This window comes from Ursus arctos, unplaced genomic scaffold (genome assembly GCF_023065955.2).
Source record: "Ursus arctos isolate Adak ecotype North America unplaced genomic scaffold, UrsArc2.0 scaffold_1, whole genome shotgun sequence".
In the NCBI taxonomy this organism is placed as follows: Eukaryota; Metazoa; Chordata; class Mammalia; order Carnivora; family Ursidae; genus Ursus; species Ursus arctos.
The window spans coordinates 29,621,396-29,641,795 of record NW_026622763.1 but is presented as its reverse complement, the minus strand read 5'-3'; the positions used below and the strand labels follow the sequence as shown (position 1 = coordinate 29,641,795).

The window sequence follows — 20,400 nt, the reverse complement described above, 5'->3', positions numbered from 1 at the left end:
ACCTGATAAGTTTGGCATGGGAAATAATTGAGAAAGCTTTATTACTATAGCATGTTCATTACAGAAAACTCAGATTTATGTGAACATAAGATATGTTGAAATGTAAGCACCTTGTATCTTTTATGCCTACCAGAGAGAGAATAGGGATAGAAAGTTTGGGGGTATAATTAGGCGTCAAAGAGTGTATGATTTATGCAGTGGTTTTCTTTAGCAGTTGTGAATTCAACCTGTGTTCCTTTCCTTTAAATCTAGAAGTTTTTGATTTATCCAGACAGTAAATATTTGAATGTCTACTATGTGAGAGATACTAGTTACTCCTTTATGAACAAAGCGGCATAGTGTCTTCTTGCTTCATGGAAATTTAGTCTAGTGAGAGAAATATGAACTGACAAAAAATAATTACAACCTATAGAAAGAACTATGATAAAAACAAATAGGATTGACTAATATTTTATTGTATGTGTATACCACATTTTCTTTATCCATTTATCCATTGGTGGACATTTAGGTGATTTCTACATCTTGGCTATTGTGAATAATAGTGCAGTGAATATGAGAGTGTTAATATCTCTTTGAAATTCTGATTTTCATGCTTTTGGGTACCCAGGAGTGTTATTGCTGAGTTATATAGTTATATAGTTCCATTCTTAATTCTTTGAGGGACTTCCATATTGTTTAAAAATAAGGAAATCTTTATGTGAAGCAACATGGATGAAACTTGAGGACAAATACTGCATTGTTCTACTTATATAAGGTACTTGAAATAGTCAAACAAATAAAAACAGAGAGTAGAATGGTGGTTGCCAGGGACTGGAGGAGGGGGAAATGGGGAGTTGTTAATCAATAGGTATAAAGTTCCAGTTACGCAAGATGAGTAAGTTCTAGAGATCTGCTGTACAACCTTGGGCCCACAGGTGACAGTACTTAACATACACTTAACTGTTTGTTAAGACACTAGATCTCATGGTAACTGTTCTTATCACAATAAAAATAATTTCTTAAGTTAAAAAAAAATCCCTGTTTTTTGGACAATAAGGTCGTTAGAGAAGGCCTGAAAATAAGGTAATGTTAAATGAGCCTTATAAGATAAGGAATTACCTAGAAGGCAAAATTTAGGTTGGGGAGAGAGTTCTGGCAGAGGAGATACCATTTGCAAAACTTATGATAGAAATAACTTAGCATGTTAATTTGTGTTCCCAAGAAGCTGACCTTGAAAGAGGATTCACATGCAAGTGATTTAGTAAGGAAATGCTAAGAGAACCCAGTATGGGAATGACAAGGGCAGGAAAAGGAAGAGTCAAACATGGGTGGGATTTAAGCCTCAGCCCCATCTCAGCCTGATCCTGCTGCGGAGCCCTGCAGTATAAATTATAGTTAAGAACGATTACTACATGAGGCCATGGAACTGGTTTCCATTCTCCTGTACCTGTCAGTCATTGGTTAAGAACCTGTCCAGGGAATAAAAACTCCCAGGCATTTCCAGTGCTTTGCATATGCAGGAAAAAACAGCTTCAGTAAGTAGCCAAAGCAGTCTTCCAAAAGGAGCCACTGGTGTAAGAAGTTAGAAGCAACAGCCTCACAGCCTCTGTGCACACAGAAGCTAGAAGTGTCCACAGAAATGTTAAATGGGATTCAAGGGATCTGTATGGAGCCCCAACAGTAGCTTGCCATAGCTTGTTAGAGGCAATCTGTAACGATGCTAGAGTGACTATCTTAGGCAGAGAGACAGAGATGTATGTAAGTTAAGTAGAAGGTAAAGAAGGGCCAGCCATGTAGGATTTAGCAGGTGATGGTATAGTGTTGGCATTTTATTCTGCAAACAAATGGGCACTAATTCAGAAGAATGACACGAACAGATTTATATTTCAAAAAACATCTGTAATTATTAGAGACTGGTTTAGAGGGACAAATAAGGGAGCCAGGGTTTTTTAATAATTGGAAAAGAGATGATGGTAACCTGGATTAAAGTGGTTGCAGTGAAGAAATAAAAAAGTGGGGATCCTTGATAAATATATAGAAATGGAAAATTATTGGACTTAATAATGGATTGGATGTGAAAGTTAGGTAGAGGAGGAGTCCCTATGGAAGGTGTCAGAGATACAGTAATAACAGGATCTGACACAGGGAAAAACCCTTTGACAAGAGGAAAGTAACCAGATAAATGACCTTAGCCTTAAATCCTGAGGGTCTAACTTCTCCATTACCTCTGTGATTTCCAGGATACTGAAGAGCACAGATCAATTCTGTCAAGTTTGCAAAGTCCTAATCTTCTGGTTATTCACATAAATGTGAATTTAAAAATGTATATTGATCAATGACCATGTGTCAGGTTTATGAATACAAAAATGAATAAAGCACGACCTTTTTCCTCAAACATGTACATATCGCACATGTACACACCTGAATTAAAAAAAAAAAAAGATTCAGGAAACTTAGGATCAACACACTCTCTCTTAGAACACATGACCCTTTTTATTTCAAAAGTGATGACCTAGGCCAACACAGCCAGAGGAATTCAAGATCCAGCATTCATTCCTAAATCTCTCCAGTCACATGTCACATACCATGAATTCCCCATTTCTTCCTCCATAACTTAGACAGAATCATATTACAGAATATACAATTCGTGAGAACTCAAAATTAGTGATTTCACAATTTGTGATTGAAGTAATCTTACACACAACTATTGGGTATCCTCTAAGATTAGCTATATCCTAGGGGACACAAAGGTACTGGAGTTACAAAATCAAATTAACTACTAACCTCGTGCATCAGGAACTTGCCATCTCCTTATGACTTCCAGCCGCAATAGAGGGGATTACAGTATGGTGTGAAGAAGTGAGAGGGTAATCACAGCGTATGCTGCATTATATGAGTACTTACCCTTTGAGAATACTGGTGATGTGGGGTGTGTGGGGGAATTTGAACCAGAGGAAGCTACTTGATTGAGACGGTACTTTTTTTAAGACTAAAGGTTAAAGAAGAGTTTGATGGAAATTAATTTCCTAACTTCCATTCTCCTCTTTACTGGACTGAAAGAAGAGGATTGCAGAGTTTCAGGTATCAGAAAGCATGACCACTGCAGTATTAGAGATAGATTCCCTGCGACGGGGGTGGGCATGATGAGTAAGCTGGAGCTATGCAGCAAGAGTGTGTGCATTATGCTAGGTACATACATGGTAAGGAGTTTGGATTTCATGAGGGAATGGAGACACTAAAGAATTTTTAAGTAGAGATGTAGAATATCCCCTTATACTTCAGAACAGTTACTCTGACTAAAAAGGTATAACTTTAGGAGCTTTGAGGACAGTTAAGTAACTTCTGCAATAAGCAGTGGTAAGAAATTAATAAGGCTTGGCCAAGGTCAGTAGCCGAGCAAGTATAGAATCAGAGATACATCCATGAGACATTTAGGAGATAGTCTATAAAGTATAACAGTTCTTAAGTATGAGAGGTAAAGGAGATGAAGGTATTGAAGAGGTCTCCTGATTTTCAGAAAGAAATAACTGTTCTCATTCATCAAGATTGAGAATTCTTTGAATGAGCTTCTAGAATCTCAGTTAAAGAAAGTGTGCCCTGTTTTCAGTGTATTGATTTTTAAAGTCAGTTGTTGTGAAAAGGAAAATAGAAATATTCTGTAGCTTAATGAGTTACACTGGGCTGATCTCAGAAAAGAAGAGGTTGTAGACAGATTAGTGAGTCACCAGTGTATCTGTTGTAAGTGAAGTTATGGGCCAAAATAAGGCCACCCAGAGAAGGTATGTAAAGAGAACAAAAGAAGAGGGATGTGAGAAAGGAGACAAATGTGTAAAGAACTGAGAAGAAGGAAGCCATGCAAAGTTTGAGTAGAAGGCAGAGACAAAGAGAAAAGCAAAATACACCATAGTCATAGGGACCCTATGAGGAAAAGTATCTAGAAGGGAAGTGTGGTCAGTCAGGATTAAATATTGCAGGTGGGTTAACTAAGAAAGTAAAAGTGTTAGCTCCACCCCGCCCCTCCCACACATGGTATGTTGCAACAGATAATTGAAAAACATGTTGAGAAAGTTTTTAAGAAAATGGTTAGAGAAAAATTGAACTGAAGTGTGTTTGAAAATGTGTACAGATAGATGACTCATTTGTTTGGCTCTGAAATACAGAAGATAAAGTGTGACCAGGTGTAGCATGATATCAAGGTAGTTTTCATTTATTTTTTAAGATTTTATTTATTTATTAGAGAGAGCTAGCACAAACATGGGGAGTGGGAGGCAGAGGGAGAGGGAGAAGCAGGCTTCCCACCGAGCAGGGAGCCCAGTGCGGGGCTCAATCCTAGGACCCTGGGATCATGACCTGAGCCGAAGGCAGACACTTAACCAACTGAGCCACCAAGGCACCCTGGTAGGTTTCATTTTTTAATATTTTTAAACAAGTTAGAGATGTGTACTTTTTTATATATTGAAGGGAACAAGTTACAAAAGAACAGACTCAAGTAATACAATTGGGAGGGATTAGTTATTACGTTGAGTTACTGGAGGAAGCAAGAGTATATTATCCAGAACATAGGTGACAAGCTTACTGTGGGACTATGAGATGAAATGTCTGTTCACTGAAATATGGGGGAAAAGGAGGGTAACATGGGATTTTATGTGGAGACATGTATTTTTGGAACTGGAGGGAAGCAGTTTAAAAACATTCTCACCTAATGGCCTCTAAATTATCTGTCCAGAGTTGGATAGCAGTGGTCCTTAGAAAGGGAGCTTGAAAAGAGCTAAAGTTCTGAATGTATACCTATGGAGAATGGGAGAAGAAGCTAAGCAAAGAAAAGTTGAAGGATTTGCAAGCAACTCTGGGGGTCTCCCAAATCTGAGACTACCCATATGTAGTGAAGAGATCACCATGGCTATGTGTCTTCCCTGTGAGCTAACCCACCATTCATCCTTCTCTGGTGTGGGTGGGATGCTCCCCAACTGTGTGTATTCCACTGTCTTCACAACTTTCTCTGCTTGAAACTTCCTTGTTCAGTTCCACCCTGTTAGTAGCAAGCTTGACTTTCCATGCCTCTCCAAGTCAAAATAAATGGACTGAATAAGCAATCGGCGTTAGCAGGTTAATGATAGAGGGATGAAAGTGTTATTTGTTCTCCAATGGGCTGTTAAAGATGGTATATTACAAGTTGTCTACTTTAGGCTATCTATATTTAAAACACCGCCAAACTAAAACATTGAGGGAAAAGATACACTGGTTTAGATGGAAATAATCTGTTTTTTTTTTTTTTTTTCATATCAGGCAGTGTTAATACCTATTCTCTAGAGAATTGAGGTTTTTGGTCTGTGTGTAGGAAATGGCAAAAGCGGAGAAGCACAACACTCTACACTTTGGTGGCCACTCTCCCTTAACGAGTTTAATTGCCTCTTAGAACAGAAAATATTTTGGAAAAGCAGCACTTGTTTTCCTTTACAGATCATCATGGCAATTCACAAGTGTACAGTGAGCAAGTTGGCCATGAACAGCTCTGAAGGACGTACTGGCACCTACATGATGCCAGACATCTGGAGGCAAATTTTCATATGAAGAGTGGGTGGGGCTGTATATTTTGGAAACATAATGCTGAACATCTGGATATTTGGAAATCAACTCATTGCCTAGCTTTTTAATGTTCATAGAAATATTTTGTTTTTGGTAGACATAGTTGCAGACTCCTTACCCCTTAAAAGCAATATCATGATTTATATTTGTTTTCTCTATTAAATTTTGAAATCATACAGCACAATATTAGTTTACTATTTAGATAGCTAATTTAACATTTGATCACTCCTTCTCAAACTTTAATAGTACAATGAAATCAGCTGGATAACTTGTCTGTAAGTGTTCTGATTCAGAGTGCCCAGATTCTGCATTTCTAGGAAGCTCCTTGGTGATTGCAGTGCTGTTGGTCCTCACATCATTCATTCAGTGGCAAGTTTCTAGCCCTGTACTGTCCAGTATGATATCCACTTGCCATATGTGGCTATTTCAACTTAAACTGGTTGAATTAAATAAGATTTAAAAATCAGTTCCTCAGTGCCACTAACCACTTTTCAAATGCTCAGTTGCCAATTATAGACAGTGCAAATATAAACTATTTTTGTCACACTGCAGAAAGTCCTATTGGGCAGTGTTGTTCTAGATACATTATTCCATAGCTTTGTACATTCACGAGGACTTGGAAGCATTATTTGGAGTTTGCTTATAATTAGTCCCACTTAAAATCACAGAAACTTCTATAAAAGTGGAGTTCCAGGTTGAATACAACACAGCAGGTTGAAAACATTCTTTAGTAACTGTGGACACTGAGGTTTGCCTGAATTAGAATATTTTTAAAGTGACTAAAAGTTGCACTAAATTCCACTAGTATACTTAAATATAATTTGTGTAAAGATAATTATCACTAAAATGTTTCATACAGTATAGACCCAGAGGTGCAACAACATAAAATTGAATATGCAACTTGAAAAGTAAACCTGGGTATCAACCTTAAGATTTCAGTTCTCCCTTATAAGCCCCTTCTGGTCCTAGAAACACCTTAATGTAATTAAGAATATTTGCCAAATATAGACAGAAAATTTTTATGCACACATTCACAGATATTCTATTTGACATCTGCAAGTATAAACAATACTTCAGTTGTAAATTCATGAGTGTCAGAGCAATTGACCAATGATATTTTTTCTACTAGCTTTATGAAGTACAAATCATATTACACATACATTAGTGTCCTTTTGTTTCTCTCTTCTCTCACTCTGCTTCCACAATTTGTTGTAAAGTTTCACTGCAGCTTACCTCCTATGAAGGTAAGGTTTTTAGATAAGTCTCCTTGCTCTAAATTTTGCTTATGACTATATCGTATTTAAAATCACAGAAGAACTCCTGCAGAAGTAGATTTCAAGTTAGCATATGATATAAAAGATCATAGTTTTGAGAGCTAGCACAAATTAAATGGTAGCCCAGATCTATTTATATAAGCACACACTGATTATCTCTTAAATAGTTCCTCGTGAACATCATTATCAAAATAACATAGCCCGTGTAAGACAGTTGCACAATTCAGATTTCCCTGATAATTCTTTTCAGTGCCAACTATAAATTTTTTATGAACTGTGAATAAGTTTGAAATATTCTTCATTCTTAAGATTCAAGTAAGCTTCAACTAAAATATTAGAAAACTTCAGCCTAAGACTGTTTTGACCTTTTCTCCTTTCCCTCTCAGTTTTGATTTTTGTTTTGGTTTGTTTTTGTGGTATTTGGTTGAGCATTGGGTCTTTACATTGGACACTTAACATGCCAAGGAAACTAATGATCTAAAACTATGAGAGAGATTTGAAAAAGATCAATCTGCCTATTTCTCATGTCTGCTTGAGAAGTCCTTTTATAGCCTTTAATTTTCCTTCTATACTTGCCTGGAGATTTAATCAGATGAGCCTAAACAGAATCCTGTTTTGTTCTTTGAAACGACATTTGGTGACAATTGGAATGTCCAGTCCAATATACTTAAAATTACCCACAGAGATAAAATTACCCACAGAGTTATATAGGTTTTTAGAAAATCTGGATTTTACACAAGTATATTTAATCTTTGTGATACAGACACTCAGCATTCAAGTGAAGCTTCAATGCCATGAGGTGGATTGGTCATTTTAATCCAGGCAATCAGTATGTTGAGCTAAAATCCAAGCTTGAAGATGGTGACTGCATTGGTTCTTATGGAATTAAATGTGGCCCTTGGTCTAAGAACCTTGTGATGTATCCAAGTCAAGAAAGCTTCACCATCCTCTGAGTAGAATGAGTCCAGAGATCCTTAATTATAACTCGAGACTGAATCTAGGTGGATGGAATCTCTGTATGCAGGTGGATGGGGAGTCGGACAGCAGGGTGATGGAAGATGGGCTTCAGCTGAACTCTGATTCTCTGATGTTGGAACTGACTGGGACTGAAGTGCTAGGGATAGGGAGTGAACTAGCTCTTGTTTTATCCTCTAAACTTATTTCCTGTTCCAGAAAAATCATCTTTTCAGCAGAGCTCACCTTGTTTTGATATCCAGTCCATTCAAGCTGCTGTGGTTGGTATCTCTCAACTCTGATTCTGAAACCAGAGCCACATACGCTAGATTTGGGAAGGGGAGTGTCCGTGCCACCTTCCCCCACAGGATGATATTTAGATATCAGTTCTCAACAAACAGTGTTTCTAACATGTCTGGTTGCATCTGAGTGAATATGGTGCTCTGTCTTGTTTCCTAGAAGTGGAGGACTGATGGTCAGATTTAGACATTTGATTAAGATAAGACGTCATGCTAAGGGGTAGAGGAGTGAAGTCAGCTCACATGGGGGAACCAAAGCAGAAGAGCTTGTTTCATAGAAGGTAGACATATTCACTTACCCTTGGAAAATGAATTTGGGTTGGTGGATTGAAAAATATAAAAGTATGCAGGCAGGCAGGTAGACAGACAGACAGACAGACAGACAGACAGACAGAAGTCCTGAAGACTGGCATAGGGCTTGTTAGAAATTCTTAAGTAAAATTAGAATCATGACAGTCTCATAATGTTAGGTCCCTGAACTTCCAAGAAGAACGGGTGCACATTTGTAATGTAAGTTGCTTCCCTATGTTGAGGTGTGGAAACTAAAGATCCTGCAGATTTTCAATTTTCAGGAATTTGGATTTATAGCAGCTGCAGCATAGTTCCCTGCCTCTTCCTGCAGCTTATACACCCTTAATAAATTGAGTTTTAGTAGTTGAACAGGGTGAGTAAAATTGTAAGGTTAAAAAAAAAAAACCAGTAAGTATTTTTTCATGTAATCTAATATTAAAATTCTATAAATTCTCAAGAAAAATTATAGCAACTGTAGAAATTTAGGCAGCCACCTATTAGTGAAAAATGAAGAACTGGATACAATGTAATATGGTTAATAATTTACACATTTTGAATTAAGGTCTGGCAGAAAAATCTAATGGAATTATATAAATGATGGTTTCATTTATTTTAAATTAAATTATTTTTAGATTTATGTTTTGACATTTTATTGACTTTAGATTTTTATCCTAGTTGTTGACATTAGATAGTTTTCCTAATATACCCTCCACCCCCCAGTAAGAGTAGAAGATTTGTTATTAAGGATACATTTTGGAGACCCTAACCCTTTTAAAAGTTATGTAGTCACTTCATTTTGGAAAAATACTTTTTGAATGTCATTTATGCTCTTTACTTAAGAAACACTTTGAAAAGCAGAAAATAGAATTATTTAGATGCGTATACATTTCTCCACATCCCTCAGTTTAGTTGTTAATATAGGATTATGGTGATCTTGGAACTCATTGTTCAAACTTGGATCCTTTGAGAACGATAAAAAAGGCATTGCTAGGACTAAGGGCATAAACTTGGACTGTGTTGGCCAACTGAAATATAGGGGTACCCTCTCCAAAAGATTGTTCTGAATATTCAACAGACTATGTGCATAAGTATTTTACCTTCTTTGCTGCTTACTTCAGGAGTAAGGGAGAAATAAACATTGTAGGGAGGAAAAGAAGTATTTAAAAAGCAAACAGTCTGATTTCTAGAAAAATTGGCTGGCAACTAAAATCATATTTTTTGACATTGCTCTTTTTTTTTTTTTAAGATTTTTTATTTATTTATTCGACAGAGACAGAGACAGCCAGCGAGAGAGGGAACACAAGCAGGGGGAGTGGGAGAGGAAGAAGCAGGCTCATAGCGGAGGAGCCTGATGTGGGGCTCGATCCCATAACGCCGGGATCACGCCCTGAGCCGAAGGCACCACCCAGGCGCCCCAAGACATTGCTCTTTTTTAATAAATGTTAGTAGGTAGTCTTTCTTCACATCAGAATAACAAGAGGTTCCCATTAAAATTCAAGTCATACCCTGTTTTAGACTTTAAAAAGCAGAGTGACTAAGTTAGGGACCAAGGAGTTTCAGTGTCTATATACTCCCCAGGTGATATTCATGCATATTTAAGGACTGACTTAAGTAGAAGACAGAGATTTGTCCAACCTAAAATGTGTCTAAAATCAGAATCTGACTCCTTATATCACATAGTCCGTCAAGTTAAAAATTTTACCACTTTTACTGCAGTGCACATAGATGTGAATAATGACAATCCGACTAGACTTAGTGTAAAATTTTAAGGCATACTGAAGTTTTATTTCTAGATGATAACATTAGTACCCATCTAATGGAAGGGGGGGTTAACTGAATGAGGTCTTGCCACCAGAAAAGATAGACTTCATGCTCCTTACCCTTGCTCTTTCCCACGTGCACGAAGCCCTTAAGCTGGGCTAGCTAACTCAGAGTTGACTCACCTATTCTCCCTTTAGAGAACTGTAACATTTTACTTGGATTCAAGGCATATTGGCCAGGATTCCATTTGACTTTTCTCAATCTGAGTTTAAAAAGGATGCTACTTTCTGAAATAATAATGAATGCTGAAGATTGATGCCAAAGCATACAGATTGTTCTGGAAAGCAAGTAAAAGTTCAGTTGGGGATGGATAAGAAGAAAAGGTCAATAACAGGGGTAAAAAAAAATTACATTTAGCCCTCAATTCTTCCACATTTGCCAACTAAATGAACAGCTATGCTATCCCTTCACAGCATTCTTGTAAGCTCCCTCAAAGAACTCTATGAAGAGTGGGATTATTAATACTCTTGAGCATGCCTGGACAAAATAGAGAACTGTTGAAACCTATCTTCTTCACTGTAGCCTCCCAGTTCCAGGTATGCATCTTTCAAGCTGTCCTTTATTACATGTTCTGCTCAGCTCTTTCATTCAGGCCTTTATGGGGTAGACACTGTACTATATACTGTCAAAGTTACAAAGAACAATATGCTATGGCTCTTCCCATGAAGGCTCTTACAGTCTGGTGTAAGCTGTAAGATTAGATACACATAAGCACATTCAGTCAGTTACACACATGAAAACAGTCCCACCTAGCAAAGTGTAAAAGTAAATCAGTATCATAGAAGCGGTCCAGATAGGATTTTGCTTCAGGGCCTCTAAAGGAGTGAGAAGCCCATCCAACTGAGAAGCCTGAAGAAGATCTCAAAGAGGAGAGAGGCGATAAATAGGAGTATTGAAAGACCGGTGGGATTTAAAGAGACGGAATGGGATTTAATTAGTGTATATTTAATTTTAATAAGGATTCTATCATCAAAGAAGAGTTTAAACTTAGTAGAATATCGAGAATTTACCACTAGGAGATTATTTGAGAGACCACTCAGCCTTTCCTATCTCCCAACAATCTCCCTAGGTGTGGTTCCTTTGCCTGGTTATCAAGTTACCCCTATCTGGATTTTGAGATCCACAGCCTCTTATGGTGAGTACCCTTTCACGTGTTTCTCGTATGGCAAGTATGGCATCTTCCTTGTATTTGGAAAATATTCATAATCATAATAAATCTATAATGATCTACTGTGAAAACATTTCTCAAACATTAATGTGCATACAATCTACAGGTGGACCTTATAAAAACTGCAAACTCTGATAGTAGATGTGGGATCATGCCTACAGGTATGCATTTCTAGCTAGTTGCCGTGGGAAACAGAGTCTGCTAGGCCACAGATCACATTTTGAATAGAAAATTCCCACACTTAAAATTTAAAACACCAAATCCTCATGGTGTTATCCTGTGCTTTTATTCAGTTTTTCACTTATGTGGTTCCCTGTTTTCCAATTAGCATTTAAATTCATTTGTGAAAGAGCCCATTCCTTATATTGCTCAAAAAAAAAAAAATTGCTTGAGTGTTAAACACATGTAAAATTATCACATCCATATAAAAAAAAACACCTATCAAAAACCAGAATAATAATTTCAAAATAGTAAATATGAAAACAAGTTTGACAGATCAACCAGTTACCAGAACTTAGTGCTACTTTAAATTCTGATTTTTAATTATAACTTCTGCATTCTAATTCCCATGTTTCAAACAATGATCTCTTTTTTTTTTTATTAAGAGAAATAAAATTAGTACTATATCACACTTATGTACACACACAAAATTACTGATTCAAAGCAAGGTCATTATCTATATACATATGTTAAAAAGAGGACTATAGGATCCTTACTCAAGGTTTGGATATTCTTAGTTTATACTTAATTCTACAAAGATAGATTTTGCTGTTCAAGATCACATTAGACTGATAACTACAGAGAGAGAGATGCTTTTATTAGCTGGAGAAATGACAGTGAAAACTAAGAGTTTTCAACGTGATGGGAAGAAGAGATGGGAAACTAAGAAAAGCAGGCCCTCACATCTTTAAAGCTGAACAGTTCAGTGTGATTTTATGTAGAGGCAAATGTTCTTCATAGTTCCATAGGCCCTGGGGTCTGCATTTTAATATACTCAGTTAAATAATTGGTATTAATGGGAACCAAGGGTACCAATAAAAAGTTGAAATATATTCAATGTTATTTCGGAGAAAATAAGAGATTTGTAGTAAAAATCTGTGTCTTAGTGTTCAACTAGCTTAAATTACCATTAAAAATATAAGCCTGTTTTATTTTGGTGGATGATTTTAATTTCAAATGCTTATTTTTGTTTTATGTTTAATAGTTATGCATTCCATTATCCAGAATTTGTCATTATGAAAGACAGCATAGGTTTAGGTGTAAAATACTAGTAAGTATTTGTAAAAAGAATTAAAGCAATTTGAATATTTTTTTTTTCACTTTGGACTGGCCTTCCTTAAGGGCAGATATCTCTAATTTGTTAGATGGGATTTATTAATCACTGCCGAAGTATAATATGCTTTATAGAAATTACTTTGATATCGTATATACCAGTGGTACATATACCATGTACAATATAATCTAGAATTATTTCAATTAGTATTTCAATTAAATCTAGAAGTATTTCAGTTAAAAAAAAATCAAACTTTAACAAAGCTGACAATACATGTGGAGTGCCTTAAACATTCTATTATTTTTAATTCACCCAATAATCAAATTAAAGCACAATTACTCTAATTTTGCATTTGGCAAGCACATTGTCTCTTAGACCTTTGATTCTTACTATTCTTAATGTAAAACTTGGTTTATCAAATGCTTTGTTTCTGTATTCCATTTAGGGATTTATTTCATAAAGCAAGTTACAATTATATTTCAAAGAAAATTGAGTATCGGAACGGTTTAAGTGTGGGGGTAATTAAATAGATACCTAAATGTAGTTTGGGGCTATAACAGAGCTTGGAAACAATACCATAACCTTTAGGTAACAGAGATTTTTAAAGAAAATCTTCATGACAGCACAGAGTGAAAATTTCAACTTTCTTTTAACAAATTTTCAATATTATCAACTCATTTCTCCTCAATTTGTACTTTGGTTCTTTTCAGTGTGCTGCATATTCTAAGGCCCAACCCTTCCCCCTGCGGGTGCTCAACATGCATCTGATGATGACACTTACAGTGATTGCCTTGTGGGGAGAAAGTGTTAATTTGTTCTGACATTCCCAGATTTCAATCTAATGAAATGAAAATGTAGGCTGGAGTGGGTTAAGCTCTTCTGGTGCTTTTCCTTCTTAGAACTAGGGTAGTTTCCTTTTGCATGATTGAAATCATGCCTATATCATCCCCTTAATGTCTGTAGTACAGTGCTTAATGGCTTCATCAGGATATATCACTTTCTTTGGCACCGAGCTGCCAGTGGAACACAAATCATTTAGAGAGAGAGATTGTTAGAGAAAGATAGGGTGCAGTGGCTGAAGGATCACAGTTAAAAGTAAAGAACATGCAGGAAAGCCTACAGTGTTTGGAAAATTAAGAAAAATTCACTGAAAGCACATTAAAAATTTTAAGTTAAAGATGGAAAATAGAGGGAAATCTTTATATGACTATATTGATATCAATTTATAAATAGCATTACTGACAGAAATCTATATTTTTATTATTTATCTTATTATCTGTTATCACTGCTAAATATAAACTCCATGCAGCTGGAGATTTTTGTTTGTTTGTCCACTTCATATCTGTAGAAATCAGAACAGTACCTAGATCCCAGTAAATACTATTTGCTCAAAAAAAGGAATGAAGAGAATCCTGAAATCTATATAAAGAAAAAAAAGGGAAGAAACACCATGTCTTCAGATCATAAGTGCTTAACGTATATTGATTATTTTGTAAATACTTTGTAAAATGTAATTCTGAGAAATATGTCAGATTTCCAAGGTATAATAAATTATTTACTACCAAAATACAAATTTATAACTTACTACTAGTTTTAAAATACCTGTTGAAAAATAAGTAGTAATTGGCACTTGGAACACAAAATTATTTACACAATATGAAGCTATTAGCTCTGTCCATACTATCTAATTTTTATTAAAATCAACAAACCTTTATTTTATATTTTAATGTGTCAGGTCAAGAGTATACCCCATAATTCATTCATCCACGTAATAAATCAACATGATTGTCTTTCCAGAGTATAGTTTACCAAGGTAACTAAGAAGCAAAATAAACCAACAAAACCACACACAAAAAAACAAGGCTTTTGTCAGTAGAGAGCTGCCCATGTAGTGAGAAAATATAGCATTTATCATTTACATAAACCTGTAAGCAAATAGGCACAGTATGATGAGAAAGGGGTAATAATCTAAATTTGCCACAATTGCTGTTAGAGATCAAAGGGAGATAGAAATAATTTGCTTGTTGGATATCATGGAAGGCTTTGAAAGTAGAGAATCTTTGGTACTTCAGTTAATCTTAGAAGGATGAGTAGGGCTTATCACCTACACAGAATAGGGAACAATATGTTATGTAAAATGGGGGAGCAAATGGTGGCATCAGTATGTAGGGTATTTGATTTCAAAGCAAAAATGGGAGATAAACTACATTGAGGTCTTCTATAGTCCAGTAGCATTCTGCAACTTACAGAGAGACATTGTTAAAAGAATGAAAATCTGGTGAACATATTTATGCTGACTCATTCAGAGGGTGTCTGTAATGGGTGCACAGAGGCCCTAAACTGTGGTGATTACAATTATGGTGTGGGGGCGCCTGGGTGGCTCAGTCGTTAAGCATCTGCCTTCAGCTCAGGGCATGATCCCAGGGTCCTGGGATGGAGCCCCGCATCAGGCTCCTCCTCTGGGAGCCTGCTTCTTCCTCTCACACTCCCCCTGCTTGTTGTTCCGTCTTTCCCTGGCTGTCTCTCTTTCTGTCAAATAAATAAAGTCTTTTAATAAATAAATAAATAAAAATAAAATTATGGCATGGATGAGGGACAGGAATAAATAAATCAGAGATAAGTTTGAGAAAAACTGGTAATCAAGTAAAGAAAGGAAAAGGAGGAAAGTGTTTCTGAAATGTTCTGCTGAGAAAATGGTGCTACCAACCATCGAGATACAGACTAGAGAGAGAGAAGAGCACTTTTGGGGAGTGATAATTTGATCATTATTGTTCTTGAAGATAATGATGATTTAGGTGTCTTCACCTCGATTCAGGTTGAAGATTCAGGGATGGTAGTTGGGAATGAAAAACTAAAGATCAGAAGAGATTAGAAAGGAGAACATTGGGCGAGATGAGATGTGTGTTTGGAGGATTTTGGCTTTTATTGGTAATGAAGATCATGGAAATAAACGAGATTTTCTGGGAAAAAATGAAGAACAAGTAAAAGACAGGTTTAGGTATAAATTCTAAGAGGTACTTTCATTAAAGAAGCAGAGATGGAAAAGCATCCAGAGAAGAATATTAAAACGATAAAAGGTACGTGAAGAATAAAGAGAATTTTACTGAGCATCTAGTAAATGTGAATAAGCATATTCTCATTTAATCTAAACATCACTCGTTCTTCCAGGACATAGTTTAATATTCTTACTTTACTCCCAAGAAAATGATGGCTCAAAGCAGATCAGTAATTTAGACAATCTCATTTAACCAGGAAGGGTTAGGATTGATATTAAAACCTGTATCTTGATGACTCCCAAACCCACACTTGTGGGACTCCAATTTAGAAGTCAGTTTGATACTCAATAAGCTAAAATTTGTCAAGTTTAAGAGTTTTATATTATTCATTTCTGGTGCTGGAAACTATTTTATCTGCACATCATTAAATAAAACAAAAACAATATTGAAAAGGCTTTTGAACAACAAATGTCTCTAAATACTGACCAAAATATTTGGGTCAGGTGTCGGTTATATTATATATATATATATATAATTATATTATATATATATATATATATATATATATATATATATATAATTATTCACTTTTCAGTTGGTGTTTATATATATATATATATAATTATTCACTTTTGAGTTGGTGTTTTTCCCACTCATCTCTCTTTATCTCTGGAAACTTCCAGACATTTCTCCAGATATATCATCAGAACAAATATGAGATTTTATTAGAAACCTGTTGGGGGAAAAACGTAATAGGGCTTGTAAATCTTCCTGAGACTTAATTGTATATTCAAAAGGAATGGTAATAGCAACATTACCTAATGGTGTTTAATACATATTTTATAATGCTTTTGCTTTTATTATAAATGATTAATAGGTGACAATGAAATCTGCCTTATAATGTCTCCTTCAGGTATGGCTTACACACAGTCCTACTTTATACCTTAGCTCTTTTCATAGTTAAGATGCCTCTGACTTGCTCACACTCTTATCATAGTTCTTGCTAAGTCAAAATTTTCATTTACATGTCAATATTCATTCAAATTCCCTAAATGAAACTATGTGCAAAGAGAAATGTTTCAGTTTTTTTCTTGGAAAAAATATTTATATGCAAAGTATTTTTGCAGTTTGATTATTTTATTATTTAAATAAGGGAAAATTATTATTTTTGTCAAGAATAAATAGTTGTTTTGGGACTTTTATATCCTTTTGTGCTAAAAAAAAAAAGAGGAACTTGCTCATAAGCCAGGTGCTTGTTAAGACTTCGGTTTTTGCATCTACTCAAGTATTATTGAGGAAAATAAAGATGCTTATGCAATTTGTAAATGATCCTTGGGATAAAGCAGTGGATACTTTAAAAATGTAGAATAGACTAGGAATAGAATTAATGGCTGGTGAAACACAATTGACATCTTGCTCCAGTTCTTCACTGTGTATGATGTTACAATCATTGCAATTTCAAATGGACCTGATTTGAGACACAGAAAATGATGTCATGACAAGTAAGTAGCAGGGCAGATGAAGTCTTAACAGCTAAGGAGGCTGCTGTGATGCAAATCATTTTTCCAAGGGATGTTAAATATTTCTGAAGTTAACAATTGAAACGAAAATACACTGTCAATAAAAGGCAGATAAAATAAACACAGAAATCACATGCAGTCCTAGGAGAATTGTTTTTGAATAAAATGCTTTTCAAGGTCTTCACAAAGTTGTCAGTAGCTCTTTTAAAAATCAAGTCAATGCATTTGAGGCAATTGTTCATAACATACGACTGGTTGGTAAACGATTCTGAAACTCCATCCAGCTGTTAATTTTACATAGCTATTCACAAAGTGTGCAAGTATTACAATAAATAATACTTCCAAAACACTGTAACATGATAGGTTTCTTATAAAGCATTATGCTTCTCTGCATATTGAAATAGTTGCCCCCTTAACTTTTATGTTTCATTTATGGTGCATTTTTTTTTCAGTGCATTGATCGACATTATCACATAATGTTCACTGCCTATTGCTAGTGAATAATAGAGTGTTTATTAATAAAAAAGAACTGTTATTACAATTTTGGCAGGACACTGAATTGATTGAGTTCCTCCTTAAAGAAAGGAAGCTGAGGGGACTGCTTTTAAATAGAGCATTGAAATTGGATTAGGGAAAACTACCAGATAACCTCAAAAGAGACCAATTTTGGATTTATAGAATACAGAAGTTAGAGTAAAACAAGAAATAAGACAGGTATGTCCCTGTCTTTTGGAGCTACATTTCTAGTAGAGGGGACAGAGCAAAATTAAATAAGCGTGCATCAAAAATGAGGAAGATTAAAAATTGTAGAGATGGAGAACAGACTGCTGATTGCTAAGAGTTAAGAAGAGTGTGTGGAGTTGTGAGGGAGTAGGTATGACTAAAAAGAGGTAACCTGAAGGAGATCTTTATGGTGATGGTATAGTTCTGTATCTTGATAGCAGTGGTGGTTACATGCATCTATCTACACATGTAATAACATGGCATAGGGGTGCCTGGGTGGCTCAGTTGTTAAGCGTCTGCCTTTGGCTCAGGGCGTGATCCCTGCGTTACGGGATCGAGCCCCGCATCAGGCTCTTCCGCTGGGAGCCTGCTTCTTTCTCTCCCACTCCCCCTGCTTGTGTTCCCCCTCTCTCTGGCTGTCTCTCTCTCTCTCTCTCTGTCAAATAAATAAATAAAATCTTTAAAAAAAAAAGAAAAAACATGGCATAGAACTATACACACATTGTAGCAATGTCATGGTTTTGATATTATACTATAATTATATAAAATGTGCCCACTGAGAGAAAGTGGGTAGAGGAAACATGGGATGTCTCTGCACTGTTTTTATAACTTCTTGTGAATCTATAATTATTTCAAAATAAAAAGTTAAAGAATTGGTGGTTTGAGGATGGATGGGTTGTTAGATACTTGATTAAGAGAGTGTATCAAATTTTAACAATTGTATTTGACCATAAGTTATAATAGATGCAATGAAGGAAACAAAGACTGAGAGAATAACAGAAGGATCCTAATTAAGGTAGGATATTCGATGAAAACTCCTTTGAAGAAGTGACTCCAGGGTAGAGATGGAGTTATTCATGCAAGAGTCTGGTTCATTTTAGATCTTAGGATAACCATGTTCAAGGGAGGAAAGAACTGGTGGTTTCCAGCAGTGATACAAATACTAACATGGTGGAACTTAGTGAATGAGGGATAGAATGGAAAGGTAGATGCCTGATAATATAGGGTAAGCATCAGCAAACTTTTTTTGTAAAGGCCAAATAATGGACATTTTAGGCTTGATGAAGACATAGGGTCCCTGCCTGTTGGAACTACTCAGCTCTGCCTATATAATGTGAAAATATCCCAGATGATACATAAACAAATGAGCACAGCTGTGTTTCATTATGATTTTATTTATAAAATGAGGTAGTTGGCTGGATTTATCCTGGGGACTGTAGTTTGATGACTTCTGATGTAGAATCTTGTAAAGTAAGATATTCAGATTTTGAGGCCAAGGAGAAATAACTGAGTGGTTCTATACAAGAGAATTAAGGTTACCTTTATATTTTGTGAAGAAGAAGGAGGTAGAGATGCAAAATATAAAGGGTAGTAATTTAGGTGATGAAGAAAGGGGATTCAGGGAAATTCACTTAAAAAAGTCTTAGAAAATCACCATCTTCTTTGTAAATGCCCACAAACTTCCTATTAACCTAATACATGTCTAACGTAATAGTCCTGTAGATGCAATAGTTGTGATACGAATAGGGTTGGAAGCAAGATTACCTGTGGTGAAAGCCTGACTAGGTCAGGTACCCGTCTGCCGCTACACAGTTCATTGACCCACCCTTTACCAATTTATACTATTTAAAATAATCAGGAATGTGTTATTATTCTTTAGTAGTCATAATAATATTTTCCAATAAGATAGCCCTAGAAGCAGGATTTCTGTCTGATATTTCTGGGATTCACATAATATTCTTATTGCCGTTTAACAAATTTTTGGCTTGTGACGTTTCATGATTATGCTGTTTAATTACTTCACTATCTGTGTGTACTCTGATCTCTGGTATTTTCCTCTTTGATATTTTATAATTTTTCTAGGTCAATGAAGGTTTTATACTCTTTGAAGAAACTCAGGAGGAATACACTGAATCTGTTGATGTGTATAAGAATAATTTTAACATGGCACCTACAATTTAAAAGATGATTAGCTAACTGGGTGTTTTTTAGGATCACCTGGAAATATGCACATATAATTGTACCGTAATATAGGAATTTAGTGTGTTTATTGCTAGAACCCCAAATGCATGATGACTTATTCTTCTTTTATGTTAGGTACAAGAGATTGGCTTTCGAACTTTACTTTTTTTTTTTTTTTTTCTGATTTGCCTTGTTTACTACAGATTTTTGAAGAGTAATATCTACATCTTCTAGCCTCTCTTTCAGGTAAGGTCTTAATATCATTAGGTCCTTCCAGTCAATGCACTCCCATGAGATTTTATTTTGTAACTGAGCAAAGTGGGAATATCCATTTGTTCAGCTCATACAATGTAACTCTGGAGCCAGCAGCATCATTAGCAACTTTGTGGTCCCCAAGTCACAGCTTAGGTAGTGTGTTCCTAGAGGCAAGAATTAAAGCTGAAGTCCTTGATTCTCTAGCTCCCTCACTGTGGCAGAAGTATCTGCTCTCCTTGGTGACCAGTTCAGCCATGATACTGTGGGAGTCATTTCCATAGGCTCGGGTTATAGTTTGT

The 20,400-nt window shown here is 35.8% G+C and overlaps 1 long non-coding RNA gene across 2 annotated transcripts in view; it reads left to right on the top strand.

Annotated features, from left to right (window-relative positions):
• The window catches only part of LOC123001649 (uncharacterized), a 256,285-nt gene that overhangs the window by 14,505 nt on the left and 221,380 nt on the right, over positions 1–20,400 (top strand). For both annotated transcript variants that reach the window (XR_008961125.1, XR_006410742.2), the window contains exon 2: positions 11,274–11,339. This is a non-coding gene — a long non-coding RNA (uncharacterized LOC123001649). The remainder of the gene's footprint in view (positions 1–11,273; positions 11,340–20,400) is intronic.